We start from the raw sequence: 25,505 nt of genomic DNA, 5'->3' as shown, positions 1-25,505 counted from the left end.
AGCCATATTGCACTGCAATAGATTGTACAGATGTACCTAATAAAGTGGCCACTTCATGTATTTATACAAGGTTATTCGGTAACCGTGGCAACACATATGAGCATTAGCATGCATGCAGGGATTGTCATAGTTCCTCATTAAAGAGAAATCATGAAATACTGCCACCTCACAGTAACTTTCTTACCATAATATTCCGATAAGACTCCTTTTGTCCCCTTTCTACCCACTGGTCACTATCTATGATATCGGAGGTTTCAGCTGTTAATGCGTCCATGTAGCACGATGACCAGACAACATCAGTAAAACTGTCCAATCAGTGACTTTCCTATCAGCCACTGTCATTCTTGGTTTGTTTATAAAAAGTCTGTGTGGACAAAGCAGACCAGAGCTAAAAGGCAACACAGTGTCTCACTTTGTTCCCTTGGAATGGACCAAACAAACCATGCTACAGGTGTGAAACCATATTTAGGACTTGGACTGCTTGACAGCAGCAGTTATTAAGTTGTGGGCTAATGTGAAACAGCTAATGAGTGTTCGATCTTTTTCTCTTTTTTCTCTAAAAAGGATATTAAGCTTATGCCAGGCTCACCTCCACAGTGAAACCGGTTTAGAAACATACAGTTGCGCTCAAAATTATTCAACCCCCATCGCAAATCAAGTGTATTGTCAACATTTACAATGTTTTACGTCCAAAATTGTTCAACCTCTTCTTGATAAGCATCTTTAGTACTAATTAGAGCACCCTTTTGCCGTTATGACTTGCTGCAAACGTGATGCACAGCCAGACACCAGGTTCTGACAGCTTTCCTGAGGAATCTTAGCCCATTCCTCATGGGCAATAGCCTCCAGCTCCCTAAAATTCTTGGGTTTATGTGTTGCAACTGCCTTTCTTCAAATCCCGACTGCGACAACCAGTTCTACTGTCTTCCAGGACTTTTTCTGAAGCCAAGCCTTGGTGGACTTTGAGGTATGCTTGGGATTATTGTCCTGTTGGAAGGTCCAGTGACGCCCAAGCTTCAGCTTCCTCAAAGAAGACATGAAGTATCCTCCTAGGATTTCCTGATACTTGATTGAATCCATCCTGCCCTCCAAATCAGAATCAGAATCAGAATCACTTTAATAATCCCCAGGGGGAAATTGCTGCAGGTTTCCAGTGCACGAGGAAGCAAAGTAGCCCCAGAACTTCACCAAGCCACCGCCATGCTTCACTGTAGGCAGGGGGGTCTTTTCACCATGTGCCTCATTCTTCCTCCTCCAGACGTACCGCTGATCCATAGACCTGAAAAGTTCCACTTTTGTTTCATCGCTCCAACAGAACAGAATCCCAAAACTTCTGTGGCTCATTTATATGGTTTCGAGCATACTGAAGCCAACTTATCTTGTGCTTTTGGGTCAGTGTATGTCTTGGAATTTGGACATGGAGGCCTTCAGCATTTAGTATGCGCCTTACTGTAGAAACTGAAACCTTGAGGGTGTTTGGCCACATGCCTCCTCAGAAGTCTGGTAGCAGCTTCCTCTTTCTGCCACGTCCAGGTAGTGCAGCCAGTGTTCCTCCAGCTTTGAACTTGCATACTATGCTTCCAACAGTATCTCTAGGAACATTCAGTGCCTTTGCTATCTTTTTTTTTTTATTATTTTACTTGTTTGTGCAAGGCAATGATCTCCTCTCTTAACTTTTTGGACGATTCTCTTGACTTACTCATATTTCTAACATACAGCCAAATGTTACTGTGAACAAACCCCTAAACAGTCCAGGTATTTGATGTGTTCTATCTCAAGCACACCTGATGCAACTAATGAGGCCCTTCATTAGTTGCATCAGGTGTGCTTGAGACTGCAGTAGTCATTAAAACTGACATATTGTGTTGAATTTGGAGAAACCACCTGTAATATTAGTTGTGCTGAGCTATTTCAATTGTTTTTATTTGAGTTGTTCATTGAACACAGCTGACAGTTGGCAAATTTTGCCAATACACCTTATTTACAATGGGGGTTGAATAATTTTGAGTGAGCAACTGTATTCCATCACTGTAACATAATAAATCTCTGAAGTCTCCACTTTCATGTAAACATACAGTCTCTCAGAGATCCCAAACACTAAGATCTTAAGAAGTCAGACTGAATTAACACAAACGAATGAGTGGGAGACCCTTGTGAAATTGTGAGAGAAATGTTTTCAATGAATTGACTTTTACATTGAGTTTAACCTCCAATACAAGTTTTCTTCTGCTTCTTTTTTCTCATTTCTGCCTTTTGTTGTATTTCTAAGAGTGTCAAAGATGGTTCACAATATCACGAAGGTGACTCTCTTTTAACCTGGCTAGATCACAATGACTTACGCCACAAACTATTAAGTTTTTAAGAGTTTTAGCATAAATCAGCTATATGAAGCGCTGCCCTGTTTTCGCTGATGATATTCTCTATGATCAAATGTGGATTTTCAGCTGAGGGAGGATGTTATACAGGCAAGCTTACTGAGCTGTACGGTGGTGATGCCATCGAACGAAGCTGCACAATCACTTACAGTTACAGTAGTGCAAACTGTAGCATCGGGTTGTCATGGAAACCTACAGCATTCAATTGGGGACACAGAAAATCTCCAATATTAACACACACACTCCAACAAATGTTATACAGCTGCTCGTACACACATTGAGAATCGATTTGTTGCCACTGTATACATAATTTATTGTTCTAACTCGGTGTGTTGCTCACATTTAGCTTTTATTCGAATCATTATTTTATCAAATTTAATTCATTTCATTCCACATTTTTATTTTTTGATATAGGCTGCTCCCAATAACCAGGCGCAGGCTGCTGTGGTTTAAGCTGTGTCTAAGAAACGGAGAGAAAAATATGTTCCACTGCCACCTGCCAATAAATAAACACTAAATTCATGATATTTCTCACCTCTTTGATACTTCATATACAAAGTTGTTTAGAATAGTTACATAAATAAATAATGCTACATGATAAAACAGAAGGCTTCGAATAGACCTTGTAATTGGTATTGGCCGATACCGATTACAGCGATCAATGATTGGCCCCAAAAATCCTGACACTTCACATTCCTCGATACTTATGATTTGAAATCATGTTTCAGGGCGTACACGGTATGAAATGGTTGTTACACAGGGTATCTAAGGAGAGGTTCACTGTTCATTTGCTGCAAAGCAGATAGAAAATATCATAAGGCTAAGTGAAAAGAATGTCTTACAGTGGTTGTAAACAAGATGTTTTGCAAAACTCCCGCTGACCAGATGAAACATTAAGCGCAAAGTAACACCCCTCATAGCTCAGCAGTGATTGAAACTGAACTGCACACAGGCGAATGGAAAGCGAGATGTAAAAAAAGAAAAAAAGTCACCGAAGGTATAATCCCTATAATGTAAGAACGGTGGATTAGCGGATTTCTCACAGTTACTGTCATTCTGTAGTTACACCTCTCGCATCTCAGTAAGTGGAGATGCTTAAATCCTACAGTAAATTGAAACTCATCGAAGGTCTTCAGAAAAAGCCCCAAACCATTGGTAAGCTGTCATCAACACAAACATCACCTGGATTTCTGTGGCCTTTAGTACTTCTCTTTTAAAAAATAAATAAAACTTGTCGATTTATCATTTTGTGACAGTAAATGGAGATATTTCCCACTTAAGCGAGTCTGAGATTTCCAAACCTTTTCATATCACAGGTATTGAGCTGTTATTTCTGCGTTGAACACAGCTTATCCTCTACTGCCACAATGAGCACGGCACATCCATCCCCTTATTCAAACTTGTATTGGGTTTCGGCTTGGGGACATAATCCCTTCCCCGGCTCGCTCACTGGCAAAGCCACATAGAATCAGCTCATCAATAACACTTTGTTTACTGAATACAGATGACTTTGCCCAAGAATCCCCTTAGCACAGCGTAGGATATAAAGACATGAATGAGTGTAAGCTCATGACAATTTCATCTGAGCTTTTTTAAATACTTTAGCTACCATTTAAGCAATTGCAGCAGACAGAGATTTCGCTTTGCAATTGTATCCAAATCATTTGGGCTAGGCCCGATGAAAGAGGCTGACAGAAAGCCAGGGTGCTTTACCCCTTTGTCTTGACTTGCAGGTATTGCTTCGATTGTGCACCCTTTTCTTCGGAGCAGAAAAAGGCCCAGTGGGTTGGCAGCCACAGCGCCATTTCCTTCACCCTCTTCTATATTCTGCAGCGCTGGGCTGCAGGACCACAGATACATAACAATGAGGAGCTTTAGGTCCATAGCTTCATCATGTCACACTGAGCCCGGATTTCCTCACACTCCCTTTAACGCACAGAATACCAGTGGCTCAGCTCACTATCAGGCTCTCAGCCACTGTGGGAGACGCTTATTACAGGGACAACAATCAGCGACAGAGAGCTTCAGATTGATTACAAGTTGATAATCTGCATTTTAGGGGTACATAAAGCAATAAAACACTTCGCAGATGTATGTCACCAGGCACCATAACTATTATAACAGTAATGTGACAGCAGAACTGATCTAATTTAGCAGCCCTAAATAAACAGTGGTCAGTGTTTGTCAGACTGTTGTATAATCTCTTATTTGCTTCCAGATCTGGCAGTTGTTAACGCTGTACGCTATGATACATAATTGGTCAGATATTTGCTTAAATGCAGGAGCAATGTGATCAGAAGCAGAGGATGCAGGTGCAGACAGGAAGCTAAGAAGACAAACTAAGAGAGTCAGAGCACTTCTCTGTTGCTGAAACTCCTGAGGTCAATAAGATGTGTTTCATTTGTACAGTAAACAAAGTGTTTTTGATTATTTAGATCCACACCAGAGAACATCGCAAAGAGATTTTCCTCCTCAGCAGATGAGGATTTTAGCTCAGGGATTTCGCACAGATCGCCTCGACAAAACATTTTATAGCACAGATGTGTTTTTGTAATGTTTCAACATTCTTGAGAGGCCTTGATAGAGCAGAAAAATGTGGGCAGTTGTGTAAATCTGAAAATTGGACCCATGTAGACTTCCATGATTCATCCATGGATCACGTCCCCAAATAAATCAGAGCTTTGTTGGGCTCTTAAAGAAAAACAAAGTGCCGAAATCCTGCTTGGCCAGAAGCATCTGTGCAGCATCAGCAGGGCTGGGTTAAATGCTTTGGGCCTTAGTCCTCCTGCCCAGTTGTTTGGACACTTATTCAATCTTCCATTTCTCCACTGCTCACTCCGCAGCACTATGACCCTCTGTGACACCCAAAGAAGATTAATTGAAAAGCAGAGTTAAACTAGTTGTTTTTGGAGGGCTTTATCCTTAATTGACTGATAGCTGTTGCTGTTTATGTGTTCCTGCTGCTTAAAACCAAATCCAAACGCGCTCTGCAGTCCATCTAAAAATCCAGCCAGAGTATCTATGTCAGCCCTCTTAATCACTCTGGGCTTGTCTTAATCTGTGCATCTTAAGCATGTCTTATTTACTTGTTTTCTGCCTTTTGCTTTCCTTGTAGAAAGTGATCGCCGCTCCACTGGATATCATCTTGTGCTCCAATTTCTCATGAACAGCTACAGTAATTGTTTAAGAATAGTCCTTCATCCTCAGTGTGTAAACATGAGGCTTGATAGCAACCATCAAACACATCTACAGGGCTGTGAACAAAGGCTACTATTGCTCTATCGTATGCCAGTTCAATACACCATTATTTTCCATTGCACTGTGAAGGCGTGAGGGCCCTCCCAGGCAACACAGCTGCATTGATTCAATGAAATAGATTCCTGCTCGCTGTGTTTGCATTCTAAATATGCACCCTGTTAGTAAGAGTCCCTGTGCCACACATAAAGTTAGCCAAATTATTTACTTCTGTTGAAAATGAACCGCCATTAACTGAGGTATAACAATGAAGACTGCACAACAATCATGTGAAAGCCAGTTTAATCAATCCATAGCTAGACGCACTGGTTTTATTTAGCTTTTCATCTTTTTCCGAGATTGCGTGGAGCCAAATCAGGTAGAGAATTAATTAAAAAAGCTCAGAAATTCAGAAATTGAGCATGTTTTCAAACATTACAGGTAGGTACTATTTTGAAAATATGATGCTGCACAATAATTGTGGATAATTTGCATGCAATTAAGTAATTAAGTAATAATTAAGTAGTTAATTGTTATTAGTTAATATGAGATTAGTTGATTTGAGACTCCTTTTTTTTCCAAAAACACAGCTTTGAAAAGTTGTTAGTTTCAGCCTTCAAAACAGAAGTAAATGCAAGCTACAACAGAAATTGTGTGTTTAGCCATATTTTGGTCAAAATATGGGTGTTTGGAGCATACTGAGCATACAGATGGGAAAGTGAAGGAGTGGCTTATGTTGCAGACGTCGTGTGAGAAGGTTCTGTGGACTTTTTTTTCCTTCATAGTTTAGATCTAGTGTGAAAGCATGTTGCTGTGGGAGAGGAGAATGCAGCTGACCACAGCTCATGGTCGTGGCCGGGATTTTAGAAATACTGAGAATTTAGTGAGGAAATTTTGACAGGAAACCACATGAACGTCTCAGTTTTATTTGAATTGCTTGGATTTTTCATATTTTGCCAACTTACTATTTATTAGATTGTGCACTTAATGCAGATTTCATTTCCTAACTTAAAGGTCTAAGTGCGGTTGAGTGACTTCTTCATCCTACCAACAATAAGATTCTGAGGGAGAAATGCAGAAACATGTATAGGATTATCATTTTGTTGGCCTAAAAGTATTCAAATCTAAATGCACTGAGTTTAAAAATACTGGAATAAGCTTTTAATATTCCAACCATGTGTAAGTGTTTCAATTATAAAATGTAAAGTTCCCTCAGGTTGTTTAAACCCAATAAATTCCTTAAAAACACAGCACAAAAACAGTGTCAAATAAGGCAAGTCTGGCACATATTGTAATTCACTTTTTGATGGCATAACCCGGCACAGTCTGTGTGAGAGTACCTTCCCTTGGTGCATCTGTTTGTGATAACATCTTTAAGATAGACATCACAAGCAAATTATTTATTTCAGTTGCTGTGTATTCTAGCTTGGACCATTTGGCCACGTCCACCTCACAGCAGTCATAACTCAGCGATTGTTATCTACTGGGGGCAGACCGCGCAGAGGCTCTACAGTAATGAGAAAAAAGGAATGAAGAAATAAAGAGAGTCAAGCTGGCAGAAAATAAAAAGGAAAGAAGAAAGAAAGATTACTCCTGTTGCATAAATGCACTGTCAGCTTCATTCATCCAGATCTGCCAAATTTGATGTTAATTAGTCACACAATCCCATGATAAAAGATGCCACAGCAGAGCTATCGTACTCAGGAATGTAAAACTCTTCAGGCACCGTGCAAGAGTAAAATATTCATTAGCGTCATTATCATTGTTTTGTATATCATTTGTTCTGGGCGATCTAATCAGGCCACACTTAGGTCATCACTGTGATTGCATCATGTTACATTTAAATGTGCTGACGCCTAACAAGAGGCTCTACTTACGGAAAATTGGAGCTGTCAGTTGCTCTGAAAACTGGATTTGATTAGGAATCACATAAAAAAAAATTAAAAATGCCTGAAATTCATTAGAAAAGTCATCAAAGCATTAAAGCCAAAACATACACAGTCGCTGGTCACTTATTGACACATCAGAGCAGTATGTGATCAAAATGCCTCCTCTGTAGATACAGATTGTATCTGAAGCTGATTCACACCTTTGTTTTTTGCTGTTCTTCATTTCTTGGACTATTTGTTAGAGAAGATAGAAGCTAAAAGCTACTTCCTCTTATATATTATGGAAAGTATGTTGAATATTTTCTACAGTGGTGTTGCTATGTGTTCTGACAATAATCTAGTTGTAAAGTGACGGCTGGCACTGATAAACAACAACAGGCTGAACCTATGGCCCGTGGAGTTTTCCAAGCCAATTTAAATCTCCAAAATAAAATAATATTTCTCTCTCATTCACATGCAAGAAATCACATGTGATGTAAATGCTTCACATGTTGAAGTACATTAGTTTGCGTGGAACTGGCCATATGAGGCTTCAGTCATTGGTAGCCTGCCTGTGCATTGTTCTAAACAGGATCAAATAAAACGCTGCACTGTGTCTTTTGATGCTACATGATCACATGTTCCAGCTCACTTCAGCTTCATAGTCATGACCCACAGCAGGGCTCAGTGGGAGGCAACACTGGCCTTGTGGCAAAGGGGTAAAGGTTGTAGATACCCAGAAAAAAGTTCTGGCATATAGTAGCATCTGGGAATTTTGATTGATGAGATGCTCACCCATCATAAATATATTTTATATTTTATTAAGGCTTGATGTGAGATAAATAGACAGTATTTCAGATGGCATTTTGCAATGCAAGCAAAAACCAAACTGGATAAGATGCTACATGGATCCTTCTTTCAGTCCTGAAAGCGGTTTGAACACCAAATGCATACATACTCTTGAGATTATCATGTTGGAAAAGCTTTGAGGTAATTCTGAGGAACACTATGAATTACAGTAAGGACTTATATTCATCTAAAAGATGCTTACCTAACATACGGTAGAATGGTATGAGGTGGGGATGAAATACACTATGACAGAGAAGGATATAACATTCCCTTAAAAATCACAACATTACTTCCCTGAGCAAACACTGAAGGATTTGTCCATTTACATAAAGCCCTTATATTGCAAAATGAGTCAAGGAAAAGCATTTTGCTGCAGCTCTAGCGAGCCCAACAAAGAGTTAAGCATTTTAAATTCTACAGTGAAGCTAAACTGTTCTTGAAATTCAGCTGGCAGGCAGCCTCGCTAGTCATCCGTCGATTCGATGTGTGCTTCAAGAATCTGGCCCAAACAGACAACCTGTGAGCCAGGAATCCAAACAAACAGTCTGAGAAACCAAGAGCCATCCTTGGCAAGTTAAGTTTGTACCATCACTGTGGCCTAAGCATGTAAGGCGGTCTCCATCAGTCCACTTCTGTGCCCCTGTGATACTGTGACTGAGAAATGGAACCAAACTTCTCTGTGTGTCGGGTGCTGTTGTACTATTTGACCTTGAAATGTGTTTGATTCAGAGTCATGACTGTACCCACCACAAAGTGTTGTGTCTTTTCCTTATGAATCAGAGGGAGCGCGTAGAGTATAAGTCACTGCATGTGTGTATGTATGCACAAGGCTGTGATGTACAGGGTTAATGAGGTTGTGGATAAATGCATTTTGTTGGTTTGAGTCTTCGCTGCCCATCTGCTCACATTTCTCTTTGCTTGTGTTCTGCTCAAATGTCTCGTAAGGGCTCTTTGCAGTGTTGCTTATAATTACGTTTTCAAAGTGATGACAGGATGGTCGGCTTGAATCAATACAATTATTGATATTGCTTTACCTGTGCATTGACTCACCTTACTGGCTTTGTTACATTGCCCAACATCTCTGTGCTCTAAATAATTTGCTAAGTCAGTATAAATCTTGGACTCTTCTGTGGTTGTAGGTTGAGGTGGTAGAGTTGCATTTTAATAAATCTGAACCAGATTATCATTCTTCTACTCCTGTATCAAAAAAACAAATAAATAAAAACTTGAAAAGATCACAGTTCTTTTAGTAAAAAACCAAAGTGATTTTGCCACCACTGATGACCCTGACACATATTCTTTCTCAAATTGCAAGCCTATAGTTTCCATGGCAATTTTCTTCAATGCAATTCTTTTGAACAATATAGTAATGTAAATGTTAAAAGATACCTAATCACTATAGGAATTTCAATCGATTGAGACAGCACGCCCCTTTCATCATCATCAGTGTTAAACTGCGCCAGTGGCATGTTTCATCAGTATTCTATCAGGAAAAAAAACCTTGACAATCAGCTGTATCTAGAAAACCACACCAATTTACTGTAATTCACGCTTAAAAGCTATTTCCTACGGGAATACTTCAAATTAGTGCTATCCAAGTGATTACATTCAAAGGTGACATCCTATGTAGTGATAAGTTGAAGTATTGGTGGCAAATTTCTGGTAAGTCGTGTCTGACAATTAATACCGAAAGAAACAAAAAAAGAGTGTCTACAGCAGCAAGTAAAGTGCCCACTTTAGTAGCGCTACGTTAGCTATAACACTTCAGTTTCACAGACTGACAGGACAAGCTGCTGCTCAGCTGCTCTGAACGCACCAGAGAGTCTGATCCAGTTAAGAGCAGCAGAAAGAGCAGGAAGCTAATGTTACTGTTAACGGTTTATGTACAGGCTCTCTACTTTGATGGGCGTTTTTGTTGGGTTTTTTTGTTGCATCCCTCAAACGTCAAAACCATACTAACTTTGGCCAGGTGTACAGACACCAGCTTGCACAGCACGTTACTACATAACAGCTCAGCCACAAAATGACACTGTTGGCTAACTCGATGGATCAGTGTTGCTAACAGCACTGTGATTTGGTCATCGTCACGATGGGGCACAATGGCTCAACCCACGTTAAATGTATGGTTGCTAGTGGTCCAGACAACTTCCCAGACACAGATGCAGAACCTTCACATATCCGAACATGAATGCAAGGTAGTTTCACATGGTACCTGAGTGGGAACTACAGCACGATCACAAAATAAACCCATGCTCTAATAAACACAGAATTTTGGACAGCTATCAGATCATAAAACACGCTCACAGTGTGCAAGTGTGCGTGTCTTTTATGGTGTTTGGGGATGCTGGCGGAGATTGTTGTGTCTAATAATACATAATAAGGCCACGGTTTTGCCAGTTTTTGTCTATAAAAAAGTAGCAGCTCCTTTGTCTGCCCTATATCTCAAAGGGTAAAGTAATCTTATTATTACCAGAAAAATAAAAGAGTGTTAATGAAAGCCGTAGCAGGGAAGGAAGCATTTTGGACCACCTGTTCAACATTTTCATATTCCGTGAAGAACAGCTCACGTTCCCATATGAACACCTTGCCATCTGTTTCAAAAATATATCAAATTTTGGTATTCAACCGCTGTGCATGCTTTGCTAAACACAGACACCACAGAGCTTGCTATTTCCAATGTCTGCATTTACAGTTTGTTTTCTTACTGTATTTGCTGGGGACTAAAAAACAAAAATCAAGTCTATACTTCTCCATTAGAATTAAAACACATGTATAACTACAACACTGATGAAATTGTATCATAAATCAATTATAGCAAGGACCATTAGTGTTATCAGGACATGCAAACATAATTTTGATGTGGCTGTTGAGGGAGTTTTCAGCAGCTTATCAGAAGTAATGCCAACAAAGAGTCAGCTAATCAGGAGATAAAGACAAAGGATCCCCGTGGGCTTAACTAATGCACCAAATCCAGACATGATATGCAGCAATAAGGTCTGCAAGTAGAATTTCATTATTAACAGGTATTTTTATTTTGATAAATCCTTTCTTTTTACTTGTCTCCCATATTTCAGTTACCGCTCATGATACATACAACCTAAAAACAGCCTAGATAAAAAGGTGACTAACTACTTCCTGTTGTTGTCACACTGAGACTATCCAAATGGAGCCACGCCAGAGTTACAGCACTTAGGTCACTCGTGTTCGCTGCTGTTTTACAATAAATCTAATATCAATTTCAAGATTTCCCTGACCTTTCAGTGGAATGTCATGTTTTGTTACTTCAAAGCTGCATATTATTATATTTGACCTGTATTTTCGAGTTTGACCACTAAACCAAAATCACCGCACAGGGCCCATCTAGTCTTTCAATGGTGACGATCAATCAATTAAAACCTACACTACATTACATACTGCATACATTACTTCCTAAGCTGGAGGCATCCTCGGCCTGTGGACTGCGGGATCACTCTGACAGATCTGGTTTGTGCCTGTCTGAGGCCTAAATGGCAAACTGGATAAAGCTGCACTTGAACAAAAGAGGGTACTGTTTTGTCCACATTTTCTCTCGGAGACACGTGACTTGTTTTTCTCATAACCAGGCCTAATTGAATCAATCAATCCAGACTGTATCATGAGAACACTGGCAGTAATTCATTAGGGTGACCTCCTGCATTTTAGCCAACTTTCTATGACGCATATGCATTAACTGGGCAGAGGAATTTGACTGTAAATCAGCTAATATGGAGACCGAAGCCATGATGTCACAATCATCTAATAAAGAAAATTAATAACTAAATGATGAATTTGACATATATTTATACAAAGCATAATATAAACACGCGATTAATACATTTAAAAATTAGATATATATACACATGCTGTGCCCTTTTGCCTTAAAATCAACATTATTTACCCGTAGTAACACAAGCATAAACCTCGTCCGGGCCCACAGCGCAGGAGTGCCTATTAAATTCACGGCTCATTTACGGTTCAACACAGCAAAGTGGTTGAGCTGAACGAATATATCTCGTTATGTTAAGGCTTGATCGAATGGCTTTAAATCAGAATTAGTTTAGATTCCTCAGCCTTTGATGAAGTCTGAATAATCAGGTTTTGGCTCAGTGTGTGCATTGCACTGCAGTGTACTGCTCTGTATGACCACTTCTGACATTAACTACGCCTACTGATGTGTTGAGGCAATATTTTTTAGGAAGCATGAACCACACACACACACAGTCAGACACAGAGCAACACATACAAGTTTTTCTGCATTTGCTAAAATAAAGGAAATAATAAAAATATTAGTATCACTGAATAATTGAACACCATACCCATCATATTTTCTATGATTTTAATCCTCAAATAATGTCTTGAAAAAATGAAATGTGGGAGAGGTGGAATGATGAAAAGAAAACTATGGTGTATCACAAAGCGTTATCAAACAAAAAAGATGCCTGACTACACAGGAGCAGTGCACATGGAGGGCTGAGAATATACAGAGTACAGTACTGTTGTGGAAAGGAGGGAAAAATTAGGTCGAGCACTTACCTCAACTTTAACACTAAGTGATGGTGGGGATGACAGGATCAGACACCTGAAAAGAAACACAACATAATTAAATCAGCTGAAATGTAGCAAGCAAAATTAGGTCTCACAAAGAGACAATCATTTAGGGCAGCATGGATCTGCATCAGTTCACTTAAGCTGACCGATCTTGGGTTGCAGCTGCTGTGTGGGTGTTTATTTCATCTCGGCGCCTTTCACTCAATTGTTTACTTTAAGGAAGTTAGCATTAAAGTGCAGCTCTAACTCCTAAAGTGAAATCCTAACTTTTGACTGTAGGGGATACATTCAAAAATGATAATTGTGACTGAAATTTCTATTTCTGGTGTTGTGAATGTCCTACATTCTGTTTAGATACAGGTAAGGGTGGGGGTGGAATGATTTTTGTCTCCAGGGCCCAGAGATGTGTATTCCTCTTGCTGAGGAATTCTTTTGTTCTGATAAATTGACATTGTCAGTTTCCCACATTGCCACAGTGTGGCATATACTATAGGGAGCAGTAGTGGGAACACAGATGCTACATACGATTGGCGTCAGTCAATGTGACAGTTCTTGTTTTTTCTTTTCTTTTGAGGGAGGGGGGGTCTTTTTCTAAATCTGAACTTCCAAGTCGAGGAAGCAGGAAGGAATAGGAATTAATACACCTACACTCCCCTTCTCCCTTTAGAATGGCAAAAATCTCTTTGTACCCACATCATAATTACTGGTGGGCGCCAGTTTGGGATTGTTATCCATGCCTCCTTCACACTTCTTTTTTTTTTTTTTGCAAGTATAATACAATGTTTTGAGAACATGCAACTGACAACTAAGTCTTTTCTCAACTTCACTTCAGTTTCTTTACGCAGTGCTAATGTTAAGGAACAAGTATTGCTTGAAGTGGCGTTCCTTGTTGTAGCATATGCTCCCTATTTTCAGAGCCGCTGTTTTCCACAAGCACAGTGAGTAGCTGGGCACACAGGAAAAGTAACCGGCAGCCGGGGTGCTGAGGACAGGTTCCTCCAGGGAGACGATGTTGATGAACAAGCTCTATTTTGGTGTCTTTTCATGCAGCCTGACACTCTGACTCCATTCCAAATGCAGTCTCAATTACTGTGTAATGTTAATGTGTTTACCTCAAAAACTGTTTAACTTTCCACTTTTAATTAGTTTTAGTGTTGAGCACCAAACACTGGTGTGTACTTTATGTTACCACAGACAGAGAATGCTTCCCTTTATTACTATCGGTTAAATGTGCAAATGTGTGTGCTTAGTATGTGTTTAGGTAATGATTGTTATGTCTTTACTAAAAGAGACATAAAAATAAGCTGATGAAAGTTTGAAATCAATATAGTAATCAATAATAAAGATATATGCTGGTCTATACTGGTCTGTAGAGTTCTGGAAATAATTTAAGTGTGTTAAAAATATAGGAAATTCCACAATGACTATTATTCTGTTATATCTATTATTCAGAGAATACAAAGACAGCAGCCAAGACGTCCACAGACAGAATGGGTAGTAAACTACATGTAGGTGATCCTGCCAGGCAGCTGTCAGTGTTGGAAAATCATTTAAAAAATCATACCATAATATAATATAATACAAACACCAGGCTGGATATCAACATAATGACTGACATCGGGTAGACAACACATCAGTTCACCCGAATCCACCCACCCAACATATTTTCTCATATTTTCCTCAAGTTTTGAGATATTTGCCAATTAGACTTCTGCTGTCACCCAAATGCATGTGCAGCAAATAGAATTTAATTTCTTGTACACAAAGCACTGAAAAGTGTCATTAGAAAACACATCTTTTCAGGGGCGATGTCCCGTTTATTCAGAAAACTTCACAGAGCTCACTGTCAGCACTCTTTGTTGAGACTTATTTTCTACCAGCGGCACAAAGCTGTGAAAACTGTCTGCTCTCCTATAACACCACCATCAGCCCCCACCCCCCCCATCAAGGCCAAACGTCTGCCATTTACATATACCACAACTATTATGCCATGTACCCATATACAAAGCTGACTGAGAAAGTAACAGCTAACCGGGGACCTTATTAAGTCTTAATGAAATATGCTTCACTTCCTGTTTGCTTGTTAGCCATCAACTTAAATTGTGCACCATTGCTATGTGGCGTGGATATTTTATTTATACTTTTATTTACCCAGGGTAGATTTACTGAGAGCTAATATCATTTTTCAGCATCTCCATGCCTTGCACATCCAGTTACACACACATTGACTCTGGTAACCTTCCTAATATAAACAACAGTCTGTTACCACCATAGTCAGACTCTTTGCAGCTGCCAATAACCAAAGAAAAGCCTGTGTATTAAAAGCAGCACTCAGTGATTTTATATATTTATATTTATATATTTATTTATATATATATATTTATATATTTACACACACACACACACACACACACACATTTGATATACAGCAACATCAATATCTGACCAACTCCTATGATTTTCCCTAAAAAGTGGAGAACTTGAAACCTATCCACTAAATTTGATTGATCTTGCACATACCGTCTCTGAGCTACAGATCCTAACAAAAACAAAAGGCTCTCAGCACATTCTGTGCAAAAACATCTGGGGAAGCAGCCTGCAAATATGGAGTAGTGTAACTGATGATTTGGCCAGAGATCATGGAAAACACGTCAGATGGGCTCATGGGTTTGTGTTTGTCACTCAGTTGACAACTGTAGCCAACCCAGAGTCAAACTGTATTGTTGCTAATGCTGGTCCTAGCAGCTGGTACCTGTAAGGAAGGGGTAGGAAACGAGGAGCAAAAAATGTTTTCACTTCAATAGTTGACTTACAAATGTACATGATTTTCCATAAACCTTCTGTAGATAACTGAGCTAATGTAAATCCCAACGAATATTAACTTGTTACATTTAATACTACCCCAACATTGAGCGACAAAAACGGCCTACTCTACACCAGCCTATTTGAGCAACACTTAACCACTAAAGAAAACAGATATATAACATAATATACTATAATATAGTCCACTTCATTTAAATGAAACAAGTGTCCCTTGTTTAAATTGAACAGGTTTAGCCTCTTTTATCCTCACAGATATGTGTCAAACACAAATAACAGGCAGTCTGACAGAAGTGGTGTGCCATTGGTGACATTTGTTTCTCAACCAAAATGGAAGCAGGCCACTGATCACTGTGGGAATAGCCTATCAATTACATCTAAGTCTTTTGTGTCATTTTTTGCTAAATGAGTGTTAATATAAGCTGCTGTAACTGCTGTGTGAAAACCTGCCCTCAGATACAACCCTAAAACTGTTTTATGAATGTTGGTGCTTTGTAGAGGGTATTGTCAGTTATCTTTACATTTCTCAATAGCAAACTAGTAATAGTAATATTTATAAAATGTTAGCGTAGGCAGAGAGAATACACACAAAGTTGCCTCTGCGTGACACCATTTCTCACAATGGTATACATCTTGTTTTTATATTAAAGTAAGTGAGCAGGTTTTTAAATCTGGAGACAAAGTGAACTGAACAGACCCTTGACACCAAGGAATATAATAATGCTAATGCTTTTAGGGGAATTGTAAGGGCTATCGCTTATGGCTACAACTTGAGCCCCGTCCTTTTAGCCTATGTTTGTTCACATTTTTGCCTATTGGTATGATTAAAAATATGCCGAATTAGCTATTAGAAGCTCCTGTTTGCAGTGTACCCATGGATGTACGGACAAGTATCACTGGATGACTTTGATACTGAAGAAAATTTAAAAACATGATGATTCTCAGGCAAGCTCTGGACTTATGAGGAACTTCTCTATGATTTCCAAGCAGATTAATGAACTTTCCTCAGAAAGTGAAAATTAAAATATAAAGATTTTGACACGCCACGCCTTCTCCTTTTCATCTCACGCAGGATCACTTACCCCACCTTCAACTCTCTGCAAACTCACAGTTTAAGAACTTCTGGCTTACACAAATCAGGCCTGGGAGGACATAAAGTCTTAGCCAAGTTTGTAAAGAAATAATGTGACTGCACTAATAATTTACAGAGACATCAATAGTGTCAGCCTGAAGCTATGGCCAGAGTCAATAACTTAACATTTCATTGCTATGAATCTCTGTATGCTGAAGCCCATTAAAAAAAAATAAAAATCACTGTGCCTATTAGCACCCGGTATACCACAATCTCACCTGGACTACTTTTCTATTGTTGGATGAGATCTTACATAACTGCCCCTAATTAACCACGCATTTCCTGCAGACAGGGAATGTGTTTACATTAGATCGAATCAAGTTCAAAGAGGTTATCCATGAAGATTTGCCATCACATCGCAGACCCTTGGAAATGTGAAGGCATATTTTTTTGATAGTCAAATAAAATAAGCCAATTTCATTCAATGCCAAACCCATTATGATAATTTAGGTTAAACATTTTTCAGCCTTGTAGACCAAGGACAAAAAAACACAATGAGCTAAATAGTCAAATTATCAAAGCCATTCAAATTCAGTTAGAGTAATTTGCTATCAAACACAAGTGATCATCCAAGTACATTAGACCATTAACACATTTCTAAAGACCCAGTCTGTCAAAGAAATGTAATTTAGGCCCTGAAAAGGTCTTTATTTATCAGGTTATGATGGAGGGGCTTGAAAGAGACTAAAAACAAGAATGCATGCGTCTCACTCAATTGAATCGAATTCAATTGGATTCTCATGTTCACGCTGCGCTCTGGATCATTCTACAATTTCTATAGGCTGTACAGTATATGATGTGTTTGAATACTCATGATGCCTTTTTTCCCCCCCAACAGCTGACCCACACATTATTCCCACACAGACCTACCAAAGCGGAGGAGTGGTGGATCCATCTCCTCTGAGGACACATGCTTTCTAAGTGCTCCTACAATGGACGTCTTGATTGGACTTTAATGTTTACAGCCTGAAAAGGAAGTCCAAACCAATGAAAAATACATATCCCTGAAAACACCTTGGCCTTTTCCCAGGGCTTTATGGTGTATTTATAACCTCGTCTTTGCAGCATCGCAGCAAAGTGAAAGGCATGTTCAAATTAAATTAGAGCATGTTACCTTTTTCTGAACTAGGTACAGTGCAGCACCACTGGGCTTACGAAAATCTGCCTGAGGGCAGACTGGAGTGCAGGAAATGCCCTTGACAGGAAACAAGTGGCTCATTTGATGTACACCTGACCTGTGGACCAGTCATGAGAGCTTCACCTGGACCAAGAGTACAGCCGGCTCTCACTCAGAGGTGACCAGGGTGCCTGGCCGACTGCAGCAGAGTCACTGTCGAAGCCCCAGATTTAATATTTGATTATACCTCTTGTAGATGTAAATACACACATTTTCATGAGGGGTTGAATTTTCTGAAGAAATCATCACCTTGTAATTTTCATCTCCTGCCACTGGAATTCAAAACACAGATCCTTTGTTACATATAATACACCTCACTCTGAGTCCTTGTATTAGCTATTCACTCAGTGCATACAGGGAATGTGGAATTGAATAAACTTCAACAAAATGGGCTCAAAAGAATTTTCACACTGTCACTGCCGACCTGCCCACAGGTTGCCTCCACTGAGTTTCACCTGATCCAGTCACCCGCCTACCTTTCCTGTCCCAGTCACCCGTTTGTGTTGTTTTCCCACTGAGCTTCCAGTTGGTTGGCTCGATTATACCCGTAAGCCTGCTGCAGACTGTTAGCCTGAACTGACCACTGCAATTACACATGACAATGTTTTGTATCTGCGTTTGGGCCCTCCCACCTGTTCGCCTTCAAGTCCACAGTCACAGTATCTCAGACTTTGGCATTCATTTCCGATAAGTGTGTGAAGGCTTCTGGCTCTCCTACCGTGAAGTGTTTCTACATCTGATGAGAACACCAATATATTCAATTAACATTAAGCTTATTTACCAATGCATGCGTTGTTATTGAGTATATACAAAACAAGCTGCAACATATCACAAAAACAAGCACCCCTCTTTCCATACCACTAAATATTACTGTAACCTCATATTGTTGTCTCATAATGCCATTAATGAAAACCAAAATTTTCATCATCCCATTCCTTAGTGTAAGAGAAATAAAAGCCCAAGGCCTCCTTCTCAGAGCTTTTATCATTTACAGAAAATCTGCAGAGGGCTACGAATTGCAAAAAAAAACAAGTGCAATCCCTCAAAGGTGGCAAAACAAATCCAGGGCTTTGCTTTGTATGCTTCTTCCTAATTTGACGCTTCAAAAATAAATGAAAGTTGGCTCTGTGGAGGGATTTAAGAGATTAGGGAATGCTTCTAATGTACTGGATCTGTCTGATATTAACACAAGTGACCTCAAACCTGACACGTAAGGTCCCTCTCACCCTCAGCTTAAACCCCACAGTCTGCAACTTAAAAAAAGCAAGCAGGAAGCTCAAACAACAAGCAGGCCATGTAGTAGAGTGTACAGGCTGTGTGCCGGTGCGTAGAGTGGTTGCACTATGCTACTTGATCCACAATGCACGCTACATCATATACTGTACAATTGGATAATCCATTAATGAAGCAGATTCTGGGGCAACTCACTTAGACCCAGACCATAACCTCCTATGTATTTAGACATGACATGAGAACAGTGCCAGTAAATGCACATGTGGAGACACAAAGAAGCTTTTCTCTTTATGCTCTGACAAAGCAACAGTATGTGGAAGTGCCCTCCACCTCTTTACTTGTCATAGCATTAGCAATGCTTTAAAGTCTAAATCTTACTGCATTAGTGCTCTTAACGGCATCATAAATAAATGGCTTCCATTTACTTAAGCCTTAGCTTTTATTTTCGTTTGTTTGTTTGTTTTTATATCCTGCTTGGAATCCAATTGAGGTTAATCAGTACGGGCCACCGATTGACATCATAGGAAATATCGTACAAGTGAAAGAATCCCTGTTGGTCTACAAAATGCAAAAGTGTGTCAATTTTACTCATCAGAGTCTGTTTACAGACGTTGTGGAGTGCTACTACGTATGAACACAGTTGTATAAAGACTTTTGTGGCTCCTGAAGGAGCTGTGCGAAGTCTGATGAATGTCCTCAAGTGATGTCACCTGAGTCGCCATCATTTGGAAGACGACAAGTGTGAAAATGAATAAAATCTGGTGGCTTGGAGCTAAAAAGAAAAGAGCTGACAAGACCTCGTCTCTGTTGAGGGGTAGCTGCTCGAGGCTACATTAGCTGCTTCCAGCATGACACACCAAAATCTCGGATCCATGGAAGAAGTATACGAATTGGATATCCAACCACCGCTCAGCCCTACTTCCACTTTTTTCCCCCAACGACCACTCGCAGTATTGCAACAAAAAATCTCCCGCGGCCCAGAAAGCATAGATCACCACTGTAAAAGAGACGCCTGTAAAACGGCTAACAGGACACATCCAACTATAAAAATGGTCAGTTATTTCTCTTTGTACTGTATATTTTCAAGCTATGACAGTTTAATCTTTGTAAAACGTTCAAGCCATTCACCAGCAAGACTTGGCCAGAGGCATGATGGGATAAACGCTACAGCGCATATTCAGTTGGCTGTAGAACCCAGAAGCTAGAAACTTTTTTGGTAAATGTGCCAGGCGAGCACTTCCTATTAGACTGAACAGGTGACATTTTCTGTCCGGTATCCAATACTAATGACACTTTGATGCCCTGACTGCACTGTCAGCACTTATATTGCATTCTGGGTAATGTAGGCACCAGGTTTTGACAAAGAAGAATTTTTTTTAAATCAAAAATACAGGAGCGCAATGCTGAAACAGTGGAGTACTCTGAAGTTTAGGGAAAGATTGTGGTTAGGGTTAATGAAAAGGCAAACGCTTCTTGCCAGAATGACATTTTCAAATTGTTTCTTTTGAACCAACGGTTCAAAATCCTAAAATACTCAAGACAAAGAAAACACATAAATTCTCACAGTGGAAAAACTGGAATGAAAGAGCTTTTGGCATATTTGCTTGAAAGACCTAATAATGAAAACCTAATTTTCATGAGATGCGGCCCACATAGATGTACTCATATACATCTATTCCTAAAAAGAGGATGCCACACTAACACAGATCAACCCCAAATCAGGGGGTAAAATTAAAGGGTGACTGGATATCTGAACATTACACACATATGGCACAAAATGGTCTCATGGGTAGCAAACACGCTAAATATCATGCGAACTTCATAGGCTGCCTTGATGTAAGGATGCATTGAGGGGTGAGTGTGAGGTTATGTGAAGACTCAGTCCCCGGTGTAACAATGCCAGAACAGAGACAGTGACTTCCAGCCAAGAGAATGATTTGGGTCAGTAGGTAATTGCGTTCCTGGACCACAGGGGACTTGTTGGCAATTAATCCTGCCAATGAGCTGCATGAAATATGCACATGTACACTATGCCAGTAGACTAATAACTGCAGCTCTGTTAGCATAGCTCTTTCTAAGAGTTATGGTGTAAAATTTCTGCTGCTGATAAACTCTCACCTATAATGACACAGGCGGAAAAAAAGAAGTGTCTGATGTAACGGAAAATCAAAACTCTTCCTACTCAATTAAGAGCTGCCTCAAAATCTCAAACTCAAGCACAATGCTCTCAAGTCCTGCATTATCATCTTCTCCAAAACTGGTACCCTGAAACATTAGGTTTTACCAAGGTCTTCCAACTGTTTTTAATCACCATGAATACATGTTTCACTACTTGTTGTTCACACTGTAAAGTGAAACAATGTTGTAAGTTGTAACACTGGCCATGTCCACGGACATCCTTCAAACCTTTGTCATTCTAATCTGATTTGTGCAGTTTGCTGTTTATATGTTAGGGCACATCATTAATGGCTGTGTGTTTTGCCAACAACACGCTTCAATAATTTGACCGTCTTTGGAGGCTGGCATCTGTCACTGCGTGGCAAGTCTATCAGTCACATTGTGTGTCCCATTAGCCTCAAGCTTCTGTCTAATCTGAGATTAATCAGTTAGTGGCAACTGATCCCAAATGATAGGGGCACAGAGAAAATGTCACTTCTGGCACACAATCACTCCTCTGTCATTATGACAAAGTTAAAGATTACTGTTGTTTACTGGTCCCCAAAGTGTTGATGAACACTAAGTTCTTATTTTCACCAGCCAGAATGTGTGTTTTGACTGGTGTTAGGAGTGCCATGAATTGGACTCTGCAAGTAAACATTTCAACAGCAGGAACTTTACTGGGACCCCCGTGTCTTTTCTGGGTACTCTGGAACTTTACCATCTTCTCAGATAAAGAGCAAGCTAGAGGAGCAAAAGTGAAGCTTTAGTTGTTGAATGATTCAATGCAGCGACACGGAAAAAAATACCCACAAGAATGCCCCAAAAGTTTCAGAGATCAGAGAAGACCCTTTTCCTTTCAATTTGCCGGCTCATCATACGAGCAGGCTGAGCAGGTCTACACAGTTGTTGATTTTTGATGTTCAGGAGCTTCCTGATTTTATCAGTTGTGTTGGAAATAGCCATTGTTGACTTTTCCTTATTACTAATCAGCAATGAGGCCATACAAAGAAGTGTAACAAGTAATGTGGATTTCCAGGACAATAATTTGATGCAGATTGCAAATAGTGACCTAGGAACTTAACTGAACTGAAAATAGAGGCTAATTAGAGATCGGGTTAGCTGATAAGAGGAATTTAAGAGGATTTTAGACTTTCCTGTTAAAAAAAATAAATAAAAAGTACACTAGGAAACAGGGTGTGTTATTCAAAAGATGGTTTGTTCATAAGAAATAAAAACTGAATTGGTATGACATGACACAAAGTGTGTGGTGGTGACTGTTGACATCTTATTACATAACACCATGAGGGCTCGTGATGTCATGCAGTGGGTGCTTCTTTGTATTGGGAAAGGGAACTATAAATGCAGGCAAAGTCAAAGAGACTTAAACTGAGGCGATGATTTATAGTCATACACACAATACAAGCCACTAGCATCCAGCCAAATTAATAATAAAATGAGTAACCCAGCCAAAGCCTTGAAATCTATAGAAAGAGGAAAGAGAGATCTTTGTGTATTGACTCATTTCATCTCGACTGGGAAAGAGAAAAACTTCCATCTAGACTGGGAGAAAACCCAAAAGTACCAAGCAGATACTGACATGTACAAGAGCACTTAAAGCGGTCATTGTTGCCAAATGAGCTACTAGACAGTGTTCGCTTGGGGTGAAGTTAAGTGTAAAATACTTCTTCTGCATTTCAGTTCCAATCAACTAGCAAAACTATCAAAGCTCAAATCATTCCTAAATGTGTCAGTTGTGTCTTTGTTGGTGCCCTGCTGGCAGCGGTGGGCACAGATGTACGTCCACAGTACATCTCACTGTTTAGTCTGCAACAGCTACTCTCAACAGTACAGAAAAAATAGCTATTCAGAGGGCATCCTTCGTTATAGAGTAATCAAGAGTTAAACAGCAAAGCAGAAAGTAATCAAACCCTTAAAGTGATTCTCCTTAATAAGAAAGATAATCTCCTCCACTTTAGCTTGATTCTCCTCAGCTCAGCTGGATCCTTGGTGTAATTGCTCTTGTTAATCATGCCTTAATTTGTTGACGAGATTCATTTGGAGGACTTGTCTTGAAAACATCCAATCTCTCCCAATCTGGGGATGCCAGCATCTTGAAATTAAGGGCCGCAAAGTAGAATGAGACCAGATTAAGTCGCTTTAAGAGTGTTGGAGTCGTCGCCAGAGACTGATGTAACCGATGATCAGTGTCTGTCGCTGCTTATTAAACCGACAGAGCCACTGAACCATCTCAAAACGCTCTCAGCTGACAGTGTCTTTGTTAAGAAACTGCTCACTGCAGCGTCAAGGATACTGTGGTTGTAAATAATAACTGGTTGTGATCTACAGTGATATAAGATGAATGGCACTGTTCTGTAATATATTCCTGTTCGATAATTGTATATCTCATAAATATGAGCTTTAATTATACAAAGTCCCTCTAAATCAGCTGCAGTATGATGGCTGCTCAAAAGTAATAAAAGTATTTAGGCCATCAAAGCACTCTAGATGCTTCCACCATTCTTTTGAATTGTAACAGTCAATTCTGACAAAACTCCTCCGCACTACCTCCCCCCAACCTCTTCTTCTCTCTACAATGTAGACCTCCCCAAAATAATTTGGCCATCATCGGCGTCACATTTTAACATGTTATCTCTCATTGCAGAGTAAACATCATCAAATTAAAGAAAAACATGCTATGGATGTATGTGTTCAGTGGCTTTAGTGGGCTGTGCTGTTCCCAGAAAGGCAACACATATTAGCAGAATATCAAAGCAGCCGGCAATGTTTGAAGTTTTGGTTTAGGTTTAGTTTTAGGTCAGAACTTGTCATTACTGTGGAAACTGTAGGGGAACGAGGGTGAAGCATGGCTGAAAATATGCTTCATGTGTGATTTCATAAACAGATACATGGCTTCTAGTATCTTACGTTAGATAATGAATATGTAAGCAAACACAATCCACTATCCATTAAACCTATATGGAAGAGAAAAGAACACGTGGCAGTGGCACACAAACAGGAGAACCAGCTCCAAGGCTGAGAGCTGATACAGTCGCAGAATAACTTAAAGATAAAAGGAATTAGATAATAACGCTACACCATCCCTTAAGTCAGCAGCAACAGCCCTTAAAGCGAAGTCAAATCATTTACCTTTTCGCTCTACTACTACTGCCAGGCACCTGCCACTATGTTTGAAGTGTGAAAGTAAGAGCCAGGAGGAAGGTCAGACCTGTTAAATTGTAGATATCAGTTAGAGAGGATGTTTGCAAAACCAGAATTCTTCAATGATCCGAGCTGCCCCCAACTCACACACACACACACACACACACACAAGTCATCTACAGAAAAACATACTGAGCTAACAATTTCTATCCTACAACATATATTCAATTTGGTCGGCCACAATAGTTTTTCGAGCTTTTCACCTTCATCTCTAACCTCCTCGTATTACTGAGACAGTTGCGCACAAGGTCAGACTTGCAGTCAGAAAAATGTCTCACTGCAGTGCAGAGTTAGTCGGAACTTTTCAAAAACTTTCCCAAAAATGTCTGGCGAGCTTGGTGAACGCTCAATATCAATTCCCTGTCTTTTCCGTGCTTGCAGAGATGCACAGGAACACCGTGTGTCGGCACTGTGTCTGATGCAAGGAAACAGCAACGGCATCTCCCCTACGCCTCTCAGGCAGTGACAAATAGTGACCCCAGTTCCCCATAAGCAGCCTATATGCACACGGTTATGGACAATGCAAAAAAGGCACGGAAAAAACGATCATTTTGGCTTCTTCTAACTCATTATATTATCTTATGCGAGCATGCGTGACTGTTTTGATGGCAACAAATTGCTCTCACTGCACGCACAGACGCTAACATGCAACTAAAACATTAAAACAAAAGTTGAGCATAGAATAATACTCACAGTTTCTCTTTAGATCATTGAAGCACAGAAAACTGCTAGCTTCACAGTCACTTGGAAGGCTCCTCTCACCCTTAGAAAGCCTTATGCAGCTGAAATGACTCACATCCCCTCTTCCAACCTCTGTCAACCATCATGAGGAGGTAAACATTTCCAAATATGGAGAAAATATGAAGACAGTA

The 25,505-nt window shown here is 39.8% G+C and overlaps 1 protein-coding gene across 3 annotated transcripts in view; it reads right to left on the bottom strand.

The window, feature by feature from the left end:
* lpp (LIM domain containing preferred translocation partner in lipoma) overlaps positions 1-25,505 on the bottom strand; it is a 130,948-nt gene that overhangs the window by 100,019 nt on the left and 5,424 nt on the right. The window contains exons 1-3 of one of the 3 annotated variants that reach the window (XM_070832377.1): positions 25,327-25,407; positions 24,562-24,640; positions 12,878-12,923 (exon numbers count right to left, since the gene is read on the bottom strand). The gene's annotated coding sequence lies outside the window, so the exon portion shown is untranslated. Of the gene's footprint in view, positions 1-12,877; positions 12,924-24,561; positions 24,641-25,326; positions 25,408-25,505 lie in introns of those variants that run through there. The other 2 variants (XM_070832376.1, XM_070832375.1) reach the window with 2 other exon arrangements.

The sequence above is a fragment of the Pempheris klunzingeri genome, chromosome 6, assembly GCF_042242105.1.
Source record: "Pempheris klunzingeri isolate RE-2024b chromosome 6, fPemKlu1.hap1, whole genome shotgun sequence".
In the NCBI taxonomy this organism is placed as follows: domain Eukaryota; kingdom Metazoa; phylum Chordata; class Actinopteri; order Acropomatiformes; family Pempheridae; genus Pempheris; species Pempheris klunzingeri.
This window is presented reverse-complemented; position numbering and strand designations above follow the sequence as displayed.